This window comes from Peromyscus leucopus, unplaced genomic scaffold (assembly GCF_004664715.2).
Source record: "Peromyscus leucopus breed LL Stock unplaced genomic scaffold, UCI_PerLeu_2.1 scaffold_234, whole genome shotgun sequence".
Taxonomy (NCBI): domain Eukaryota; kingdom Metazoa; phylum Chordata; class Mammalia; order Rodentia; family Cricetidae; genus Peromyscus; species Peromyscus leucopus.
The window spans coordinates 119,574-131,707 of NW_023505107.1; the positions used below are offsets into that span (position 1 = coordinate 119,574).

Genomic DNA, 12,134 nt, shown 5'->3' on the forward strand with positions numbered 1-12,134 from the left:
CCAGCATCTTGCCAGGTCCAAGTGGTACTGGACGGCTCCACAGAGCCTGGACAGCAATGAAACCACCAGCTAATCCAGGATGCCACCTCAGCACCCCAGCTTTCTCAGGTCCCCCAAAGATGACCAATATCCCCCAGGTCAGCAGGAAGCAGTCTCGAAAACTCGGCGCCCTCATTTCCGCCTCACCCGCTACCCGCTACCCGTTTCTAACTCCTCACCTTTTTGTAACAAACAAAAGGGAGAAATGTTAGCATTCAGACAGTTATGCTGGCCTGCTCAGGGTCCTGACGGACCACATCGACTACAGCCACCATGTCCCTATGCAGTCCCCATGCACATGTACTACACCCCCTTAAAAAGCAAGCTCCACCCCCCCTTCCTCCACTGCTTCTCCCCAGAGGACTGTCTCTGGGCCCTTTCCTTCCCTTCCCCCAATAAACCTCCCAAGTGAGTTCTGTTGCATGGTGTGACTTCTCTCTCCCACCGTTAATTACAACACCTTCCCTGCCATAAAAGCTGAGAGTCCCTCTCAGAAGAGCAGAGTCATGGTGCAAATAAGATGCTCAGTGAGGCTGAGTTGCAAAGACTCTGGAGACCAGACCAGCTGCCTGCAAGAAGCCAGCGGAGCTGCCTGGCAGAGGTGTAGACCAACTGAGGCATCTGGAAAGGACACTCTGCAACCTGCTGAGCTGCCTGCAGGCTGTGCAGTGATTCCCAGCTTTGTGAGCAGTCACCTGTGCTGGGTGGGCTTCGGGGATGCAGCTGTGTTTGAGGCATGACTGCTCCTCTAAGTAGGTCCTCATCCACATTCCTGTAAGTAACCCCAATAAAGCTCATTGGTGAACCAAGCTGGACTTTGGTGGTGTTTGTACTCTGGTCTGCAGTAGCTTCCTATCTGGGATGAGTAGGTGAGTGTGATGTGTCTCCCCAGGAAATGCTTTGTCACAATAGCCCCAGAGTGTCTAAACATGAATCTGACTTGTTCTGTAAAATCGTCAGATAATGATGCCTTCTTGGGAATCTGTTCCAGGTCAAGGATCTGATCATCTCTGACATACTTAGGTACCTGAAGTGCCTTTTAAGTTTAGAGGGCTTTCACCTACATTCCCTTTCACTTTATCCTCACAACTCTAAGTAAGCAGGTGTCATAAAAGGTAAAAATAGTTTAGAAAGCATCTTTTACTTTTACTTATGAGTAGATCCTCCAGAAATTCACAATTCAGAATCCATTTATGGGGTTAACTAAAACTGTTTAAGGACATGCCAATCTCAAGAGGATAAAACAGGAAGTAGAAATGACCTAGGTAGCCGGACTCGCCAGCACAACTGAACAGCCTTCTTCTTTTACAAGAATTTATAATGGATTGCACTAATGAATAGTTCTGCAAGGGTGCTTGTTCACTGGCTCTTCATTGGAAGAACATTATCTTATTTGCATATATGATAATCACCCTTAACTGGACCCTCCACAGGCAACAGACAAATTGAAATTTGTTATTAAATTCTCATGTTGGTAAATCGTAACTCTTATTAATCTTATCAATAAAAACCAGGAGTCAAATATTGGGGTAAGAACCTGGAAGATAGAGAACAGGGAGCAGCCACAGTCGCTTCCTACCTCTTCCGTTCCTCAGTCCCAAAGGCCAAGATCCTCTCTCCACCCCGCCTTACTACTTCCTGTCATTCTCTGTCTCCAGACCTCTGTGGTTAACTCTGGTCAGCTCGTGGCTGCTTCCCTGCTTCTCTGATTCCAAGCAAGCTTTATTTGTCAGAACCCAATCAAAATGTCATGCAACCTGTTGGAATCCATCTTTTGGTATAGCTTCACTCCTCCAGGACAGTAACTGAGAGTCAACATGTGCTCTGCTTTTGCCTCCATTATCACAGACCTCCTTTTTAACACACACACACACACACACACACACACACACACACACATGAACTTATTGCTTTATGTAAATTCTGACTTTCTAGAAGTCTCATTACCACACTCCAACCCCATACCACCTAGCTAAAGCAGAGGTATAATGGGGGCCTATCTTTCCCATGTCTCTTTACTTATTTATGTATTATGATTCCCTGCTGCATTCAGGACTGAGTCCCACTATACTGGGAACAAAGCACTAAAAAAACCTCCCAGGATTCTGCAGACTCCCAGTTTGCAGAGGGCTTGGTATTTCAAAGGCCAGTCTTGGGTCTCTCCATTTTGATGACTAATGTTAAATTGTTTGACTTTCTACAGAAATATTTGGCTGTGCTTATTTACATGATTTCATCCCCTGGGCACACAGTAGGCACATATTTGTTGTACTGAATCCCTACAGGAAAGAGAAGACAGGATGAAGATGCCAAGATCATGATTCTCCTAATCACGAAGAGTGGATTGAGAACGGTAAACCATCACATAACTTGTAGAAGGGTCTGTGCATTCCCTCTTAACTGTGAGCTATGCATCTGTTTAAAAAAAGAAAAGGATGAAAGGCACAACGAGGAAATCCCGGCACCCCGAGAAAACACCATTATCCTCACCGCAGACGCACACACACACTTTCTTTTAATGCTCGTTCCTTCACAGGGGAGCTGGTTAGGAACGCCTCCCCACCCACTTGCACAACTCTCGCAGGGAAAACAGAGGCTTTAGAATCTAAGGAGGACCACATCGCAGACTCGTATCTAACCCTTGGGAGCGGCAGTCGAAGTTAGACCGTACCCTAAGCGATACAATCAGATAACGGTTAAGAATGCTCTCCCCTCCCTTTCTCTTTTTAGACAGGGTCTTTGGTAACTCAGGCTGGCCTTGAACTCTGGATCTTCCCCGCTCAGTGTTCCCAGCACCCAGCCTTACAAGTTTTTTCAAACAATGTTTAACACTAGGAGTCAGCATTGAAACTTCTTAGAAGTCGTTATTCTGCCTCTTTAAATTAAAAAAAAAAAAAGCCACCACTATGGATTTGACTGGCAAACACATTCTTACACATTTCTGCATTTTCTTAAACTTTATTTATATTAGGCTCCACCCTTACAGTTTCCTTCTAATTACCACAAGCTGGATACCTCTCTCTCTCATTCTCAGACTTAGCCCCCAGACTGGAAAAGTGAGTAAGTGCTTGAGGGACGTTTCTGGGTTGTCCGGTTTTGTCCCTAAAAGATACCCAATTCACCCCACCCACGACCTCTTGGGGCAAGCAACAGAGCGAAAGCACTTCAGAGTTGTGTGGCTGCAGGGAAGCCACCACAGGTCTGCTTTTCTGCCTGTCTGTCAAGGTCACCGGTTCTATCGGCAAAACTCGACTCTGACTCCAGGTGGGTCACCAGCCGCCCCTTGCCCGGCACCTTCCCGGACCCGACTGCCAGGGCTCCCCGCTCACCTGACCACGTTGGGGTGCTCGAAGGTCTCCAGGTGCCTCAGCACCGCCACCTCGCGGATGGTGGAGAGCGGCATGCCCTCCTCGCTGGTCTGCACTCGCACGCGCTTGAGAGCCACGAAGCGGCCGCCGTTCTTCAGGTCGCGGGCCTTGAACACCTTCCCGTAGGCGCCCTCGCCGATCTCCGCCACGCACTCATACTGCTGGTCGGCGCGGCTCAGGCTGTCCTTCTCCATGCTGACTGGACGCTGCCGGCGCGGCACAGAGGTCCGGGGTGTCGGAGTCGCGGCCGCCGGGCTGGACAGAGCGACCTCCTCGCCGCGGGCGAAAAGCCGGGCGCAGCCGCCGCGAAACTCCGCCTAGCCGAGCCGCTGCGCCGCCGCTGGAGAGCGCCGATCCCTCCTCTTCCCCCTCCGCAGCGATTACATAGTCTGCCCACAATCTCTGCACCTAGGAGGAGGAGATGGGAGGACAAGGAGAAAGTGCGATCAGACAGCCCCGGAGACTTCCACCGGCTTCCACCGGCTCCCCTCCTCCTCCCCTCTCCTCGCCCCGGCCCTCCACCCGGCTGCCTAATCTTGCCCGGTTTCTCGGAGAAAAGCCAAGTTACTTTTTCTTGCCCAGCAGGGCTCGTGCAGTCTTCGCGAGGAGAGGTTGCTGGGGCCCCTCGGGGATGAGCGCCGCGCGGGACGCAGCGGGACGGGAGGGGGCGTGCCGAGCAGCCCAGAGTGTGCCGGGAGCGCGGGGAGGGGAGGCGCCGGGCGCGTCAATGTCACGGCTCAATATTTATACCTAGACCGTTGTTCTCGGCTGCCCTCCCCGGCTCCGGGGGCCTGGACGTGCTGGGGACGGGGCGTCTTGGGGGGCGTTCGGAAGCTGGTGTGAAGGCGCCGGGGCTTCACCCGTGTGGGGCCCGCAGAATGGGGTTGGGGCTCTCGGGACCCTGTAACCCGATGCTGGAGTACGCGAGTAGGGGTGGTCAGACATCTGCTCGGCAATTGCTTCCTTTCTTTCTACTTTCAGTTTTTCTACCGAGAGACATTTAAAAGGGACTCGCACACACAAACGGTCTTCGGGGTACGGCAATCTTGGTGGGAGATAGAATTCTGCCTCCGACTCGGAGGACCTCCCTGGTGGAAACTCGGGGAGGACAGACCATCTGGTAGGGGAGGGCTGGGGCTACTAGGGGTGGGAGAGCGAGGGGCCCTGGAAGGGGAGGAGTGCCGTGCCCCCCACCCCCGCCCGAGATCACAAGGTGTTGGGAAGGGAGGACCGTCACACTTTCGCTCGTCCCGTCCTGAAGGAGTAACTTCGGGACTTAGCTAACCGGGACTGGTCCTTAAGTTTTCAGCTGACTTCCACCCGTGCAACCGGTTGAAGCGATCGCCCTTACGACGGTGGGGGTTGGGGATTAGCGTAGGACTCCCGGGTGTGAAGCGGGGCTGCCCTTGGGTTGCGACTGCAGAACCTCCGCTCCGGCGTCCTGAGCGCCTGGAGGTCGGTGGCTGAGAAGGTCGCTCGGCTCCCAGGCGGCTGGAGGCCGGGTCCCACGCGCGGTCGGGCGTCCCCTCCCCGCTCAGTTATTAGGGATGACCGAGCGAGCCTTCCCGCCCCACGGCGGCCTCAGCCGAGGCTGGACCTTGGCCCACGACAGCCGCGTGTCCGGAACCCTCGGCGTGCGTTTACCTGCCCCCGCACCCCTCCTCCCCCGCTCGCCCTTCTGCCTGGAATTAAAGAACACATGGCGCGACCCCCACTGGGTGCCGGCCTAGCATCGCGCGGCCAAGGCAGAGACTCTCTCGGCTCCCTTGAGAGCTTTCCTGAAAAGCTGCGGAAAGGACCCCAGACCTCGCCCGGGGGTCCGCGCCAGGTCGAGGGCCACACAGGTAGCGGGAGCCGCGGCCTCGGCGCCCGCCCTCCCCCTCCGGCCGCGTCCAGCCCAGGCTCCCGGAGGCGGCAGCCGTCCCACCCCCGCGGGCCTGCACCCCCCGGACCGGAGCGGCGGTGCCTAGCCCCATCCCCTCCTCCACTTTTTTGTTGTTGTTGTTGCTTTCCCACGCTGGCTGAATGTGACTTGACCCCATTTCAAAAAAGTTTGACATAGTGCTTCAACATTTCCGCATTCCTCCGCGACTACAAAGGCTGCAGCCGCCTCCTTCTGCTTTCTGTCTCTGCTCTCTGTCTTCACACTCAATGAAATCCTTCATGAGCCTCTGCCGAAGCCTTGCCAAACGCCGCAAGGGTCGCCACCAGCGCAGCGAGGGGAGGCCGCCCGCGGGACCGCGACTCGCGCGTGTGCGCATACGCAGATGCGCCCGCGCAGATACGCCCACGTGCACAGGGACGAGTGCGCCGCGGAGCTCCGGGCTGCTCTTGGCCAGGCGTGCATTTGAACTGCAAAGCTTTAAATAAGAAAAGTAAACCTGGGCCAGGAAGCAAGCGTGCGTGCTCGCGGGGGCTTCAACCTCGGTGGGCTGCGTGCACTCCTCCGTGCATAACACGCCGCGGGTCGCCAGCAGGAAGCCTGCATGAACGTTCATTCCTTAGTGGGGAAGATGGGGCCCGTACCTACACCTCGGGAGGCTGCAGAGGGAACTTGCCCAGGGAAATAAACGTGGGCGCGGAAACACACTCTCAATCCCACCCAGACGGTGGCATTTTCAACCTTAAATGTGACTGTCCAAGTCGAGTCCGTTTTGGAGAGGTTCCATGAGAACTGAACGTATGGGTGTTTGTACGCACGAATCTATTCAAGCTGGCACAGGACCCTGGTTGTGGGGGTGTCCCCGGTGTGGGAGGTCCCTCTCGAGACCTCGAGCTCCCCAAGCTGACCCCCATAACCTACCCAGTCTCAGCTGGTGAGGGGTTAATGCAAGCGGATTCCGAGGGGCCACACAGTCCCCCACCCTCCTTACCCTCACCCACCCACGTCCTCGCCAGGGACCCAGCCCCTCAGCCCACCCACGCGAGCCCGTGGCTCCTCACCTGCGGGCCAGGGGCGCCGGCCTCCTGCGAAGCTGGAGTGTCTGTCTGTCTGTCTGTCGGCTCCCGCACGTGCTCGCCGCGCGGAGCAGGTAACTGACTGCGGCCCCAGCGAGCAGCGCTCTGCGGGCAGGGGGTGGGCACTGCGGCGGAGGGCGGAGGGACGGCGGAGGGCGCCGCCCGCGGGGAGGCTGGGGAGGCTCGGGGCTCTGGCCGCGGCTGGGGGCCCGAGGCCAGGAGGCTGCGCGGCGGGGCGGGGACCTGCGAGCCTCTGGGGCCCCAGACCCACCCGGAGGCGAGTGTGCAAATTAAAGCCTTCCGGAGCAAGAGAGCGAGGCCCAGCCCGGACTGTGCTCCCCAGTGATCGGCTCGGAACCGGGGGCCCGCAGGGCGGGGGAGAGTTAAATGAAAATTTCCGGTTCACACTGCAACTACTCGAGTGTGTGTGTGTGTGTGTGTGGGGGGGGGTCTCGCGACTGAAATAAGCTGTGTGAAAGGGACCGGGTGGGATGCGTCGTCGGGAGTCGGCAGGGTTTCTACACCCGAGGTCCCCCAGAGTTGGGGTTTTGACAGGGTGAGGCGGGGGTTATCAGTCGGATGAGAACAGATGAGAAAAACACAAAACAACTGTAATTATGAGGGGACCGTGGGGCGGTAGATAGCAACACTTTCCTACACGCAAAAATCGGGAGAAGCTTGGCAGGATGCCGTACAGAAAAGAAAATACTAATCGGTCCAAGCACTTTTCACTTTCAGCATGAGCTACATTTGTTTTGTTTTCTTTCACTTCCTTTCGGCCTCAAAAAGCCCTATCTATCTTTTCCTTTTGGACAGACGCTATGGTTTGGAAATTGCCAGGCACTCTTGTGGTTAACGATCTACTTGAAGGGGCTGCGGGGGTCACAATTATTAAGTGGTTAGAAACTGTTGAGGGTTCACTAAGGTATTTCTAGGGAGCTAAAAAGATTCAATTTCAGTATAAATAACAACTGTAAAGTAATAGACACACGCACACAAAAGATGAGTGCTTAATTTAAATGCTTTATTGGGATTTTGAAATTTGAAACTTTGTAGAATGTCTCCTTTACCTGAGAAAAATTGGATGCAATTACTTCAGGTGAAAATGAGATTTTTGGAAGGTGGGGGGAGAAAGGTCTTAAGACTTTCTACAAAGAGTAAAAAGAAAAAAATAGCTGTCTTTGGAAATAATTCGATGTTTTCCAAATTCTGTATCTGTAGAAGACTTGAAACTTTTAAAAAATTTAAGGCAAGAGAAAGTACAGGAGGGGGAATTTCTATAATTTGTAGAAATATCAAAACCAACAAAATTCTGTTTAAATTGTAAATATTACTTGTATGAATGTTTTGCTTTATACTAGACCATGTTACTAATTTCACAATAGATTATTTGCCTTTATAATTAATTATGTTACAATGTGAAGCAAGGCTAAAGAAATAAAAGTTGCTGTAGAAAACTGCAAACAGTTTGCAGATGCATTGTAATAATTTTTCTTAAATAATAAAAATGAGTAATGATGTGCCTTTAAACTTAGAAAACACATTTTTGTGTTTGAGTACATCTTATAAAATAAAACCCAGTTTCTGAGCAAATTTTGTTTACAATTTTCAATATATCATATACTCAAAGTAAATTATTATATCTTATATTTATAAAAGTGTTGAATTACTCCCAATCACTGGGCTCTGAGCTGGAGATACAGATGGAACCTCTCCATTTTAATGGCTGCTCACACTTCTCAGTGCTTTTTAAAACAAGATTTATTTGCTGTAGTTAATATGCTTATCCAAAAATAATAGTCAATAATTAGCTGCAGGAACAAGCACATGGTGTCATGAATATATTTAAGTAAATAATTTGTTAAAAAAATAGTAAGTGGTAAGTGTCTTTTGCAGAAAAGTGTTTATTTCTAGAATGGGTAATATTTTTAATTATGACATTTGAAAACAACTGTTACTAACTAGATTAGAAATGTCATGATTTAGGTTACAAAATCACTGAGCAATGTAAAAACAAACACCCAAACCAATGGAACTCTAACTATACCAGGTTTTAACTCACTTGGAGTCCTTTTTTTTTTTTTTTTTTTTTTGTCTTTCCTGCTATAACTTATGTTTTGTGTTAATTTAGCATTATCCACTTTTCCTGGTTATGGTTCACATTAAGTACCAGCTGATTAGAAATTAAGATCCAAAGGAAAGTTACAATGGCTTGCATTGAAATAATAAAATATTCGGTTGTTTTTGTTTATGGGTAACTTCCTCTGTGGGTAGCAGGCTACCATAACAACATTTGTGCAAAGTTTACAAACTGTGGAACCAAAGTCCGACTCCTTTGCTGAGGAGTGTCCTATGAATGAAAACACAGCATTTCAAGAATAATAACTGGACTCAGTGTTTTCATACTGCCTGTCATATTCCATGGTTGCAAGTCAAAATCATCTTTGTAAGTTTTTAAACTTTAGAATTCATGGATTTATCTCTAAACTGAGAGTTGATTGTTACATAAGGGTAGATGTCATGTGGGAATAATTTTATGTCAAACTGTAACTTTTGTTTTCTCTTAAATAAAAATTAAGACTTAAAGTTCTAATGTATAATTTTAACCTTGTTAAAGAAATTAGTAATATATTTAAAATAGCAGTAACAGAATGTGTAATTCTAAGTCATCCCTGCTTTATAACAGGTTTCAGATGTGTAACCTACCTTTCCAGAAACTTGGAAATGCAGGGGTGACTCGTTTTACATTATTTTAATTGGAGCTCCATATAAATGTATTTTAGCTATAAAATTCACCTATTTATAATTTGATAAAAAGCATTTTTGGCTTAATAACTTTGGAATGGGTTACCTTACTTTTTAACCCAATTTATATACACGTATAAAAGTTATCTCTTTGTTCAATAATTATCATGAAAAACTTACTTTTTATTACAAACAATAGAATACAATATAGCACATTTTAATGCATTTTCCCTGCCTTAGACATTTCCAAGGTATTCATTTAAGTTTACTCCTCAAATATAAAATTGAAAGTTTGCTAAATATTTAGGAAAAATCATTTATCAACTTTTTCAACTGAGAAATTCTGAACTTGAAATCATTTTAAAATTCTGGCTACTAAATAAATACATTCCTGCTGATGTGAAAATTACCTGGTTTTTCTCTTTTTATTGCAGCATTTGACCTAATGCATTGCATTTGGCAGTGTAACTTGAAAAGATTTTTGTATTTGCCAGGAAGGGGAAAATGCACATCAAGTAGTAGCTTATAAATTTTAAGGAAGAAAAACCCCAGACATTATTATCTTTGGGAACATTTTGTTTTCATGGTTCTACTACCAGTAATTATCTTCATGCAACATGTCAGCACTATATTCCATGTGTATAATTGTCTCTTCTAATTTTTCTCTTTTTTGATAGGCACCCATCTCTTCCTTTTCCTTTGTGTGTGCTTGTGTATGCATGCCTGTAATGTTCTTGCATGTTTTATGACGTGTTCAAGACATGTCCCTAAGATCCTTTCATTGACCATGTTAGAGTTCTGGATGATCTGAAAAATAATTATAGAAATATACTAAGAAGAGATATCACACTGAAAATACATGCAAGCCAGTTTCAATTTAGAGTGACTTGCAATTTTCTCTAAGTGAATATTCACAATTTCCCTGCAAATGTGGCCTAATGATTGTGTTTCTGGAGCTGCTTTTGGTCGAGCTAAAAGGTGTGTAGCTCTGAGAGAGTTTCTTCAGCTGCAGCAGTGAAGGTCCAACCTAGCAGGGATAGAGTATCATGAAGTGGGGTCTGGAAGAGAAGCAAAGAAGCCACCCAGGAAGAAACTTCTGTGAATGCCTTGGCAGCGGGGGCAAAGAAGGAGGCGCATGCTGAGGTTGTGGGCCAAGAGATGGAGCCTTGGTGCCCTAGTATGGTGTATCCAGGCAACCCAATTCTTTCAGAGTGAATGGAATTCTGTGCCTCTTCTATCTGCAATAAATCCGCCTTATTAAGTAAGACTGCATAGAGTGTGTATCCATATTCATGTGACTTATTTTGTGTTGTCTTACTCTGGATTTTTCCTGAAAATAATATAGAATAGAATTTGTTGCAAAATTGTTGGAATGTCAAGCAGACCATACACAATAGCAGCTTGTGCTGTAAAGATTTTTAAACACAGATAAAAGGGAGGATCAGGTTTTAAAGGATCAGGCCTCTAATTACTTGTTTGAAATTATAATGAATCAACCAGCATTAATAAAATGTGACAAACAGCAGTAGCACATCTTAAAGCAGGGTATGGAGGGTTAGAGATCCCGGGTAAGTGTAGGAAAATTTCAAAGGCATCATGAAGCATAATTTTGGAGGATGTGACGTATCTGCAAACCATTAAAAACATTCACGCAGCCAGTCTACGGAGTCTGTGGGTGGTGTGAGGAAGGACAGACAGTGTGGTACGAATCTGATAAGCCTAAGTCCTAACACCAAGGACTCCTAGAAATGCCAATCCGAAGCCACTTTTAGAATGTGTAGAGGAAGAAGCTCTACCTCTGTGTTCCTGTTTTCTGCTCCATCGGGCCACGTGCACGGTCTAAGGTCTTCTATGAGCCAGGAAATAAATTTGTTCAAACTTACTCATAGGTTTGTAGCAACGGTGCCCAGCCACAGTGGCTGGCAAGGATGTTGTGCATTTTGTCTATGGAAAAAGTAGCTTTGCAGCCTTTATTCTCTCTTTTTTAGGGTGGCATCTATTTTCTCAGGGAAAATGTACTAGAAGAAAATATTAAAATACAACCCGACGGAGAGCTTTAATAAATTCTAAGGAGCATTTCGTTGATTTCAGGACCACAGAAGTCTCTTATCTGTCTGGGATCTCTTTCCTTTGTAGCCCTTTTCCCTGAGTCTTGTTATCCTTTCAAAGCTTAGCTCCTCCTGAAAACTTGGTCTGTTTTGGAAGATACCCTTTCGATTCAACCCTTGAAGTCCTTTACCTACTAGGCACTAAAAGCTTGATATACTCTACCGGTGAGAGTCCCAGAGCAACCATGTTCGTTGTCACGACAAGCCCCCCTCCCGGTATCGTGTTGGCCATAGAAGGGGCCAATGAATGCAGCCATGGTTCCTGTGAGCTTGTTACCAAATCAAGCAGGCACAGAATAGGCTGGAACAGTTGTGACGCGTTCTAGAGTGACATCTGAAACATCGGGAAACAATGTTGTGCGTTCTTACACAGAAAAGAACCAGGTCGCCCTGCTACTTAGGGGTAAGATTGGTGAGTTTTGTAGGTATTGGTCATTAAAACATTCTTGTCTGAAAGATAATGTTTTTAGATAAATGTCCCTTCCCTGTCCCTCAAATTGCAACCAAATTAATTTTATTTGAAAAAAGCTAATATTTAAGCCCTAAAAATCATCTGCTATATATCTCAGAACCCACAAACACTGAAAGTCTTATTTGCCAACAACACAACTATAGAGAATCCAGAAATGTAGAATCCTTGACTTCTAAGTCAGCAGCCTTCTGTTTTTGAACATCATTCTTCCTTCCTCGGTGATTGTCACTGCAGCCTTAGGGACAGTCATTCAGGCTTTCTGACCCTCTGTCCTCATCTAACAGACAGTGGCTTTGCTAATCATTCAGGAAGATGAAATGAAAATTGTTTGGAGAGAGGAACGAAGAGACAAAGAAATAGTTTGGAAGAGAAGGTACAGAGGTGTGATGTAGGTCGCTGGTCTGGATATCAGAAGACCTGAAATTAAATCTGGAATTGACCACA

The 12,134-nt window shown here is 47.6% G+C and overlaps 1 pseudogene; it reads right to left on the reverse strand.

Moving 5' to 3' along the window:
• Positions 1-5,467, reverse strand: part of LOC114693480 — a 96,827-nt pseudogene extending 91,360 nt beyond the window's left edge.
• Between the last annotated feature and the right edge of the window lie 6,667 nt (positions 5,468-12,134).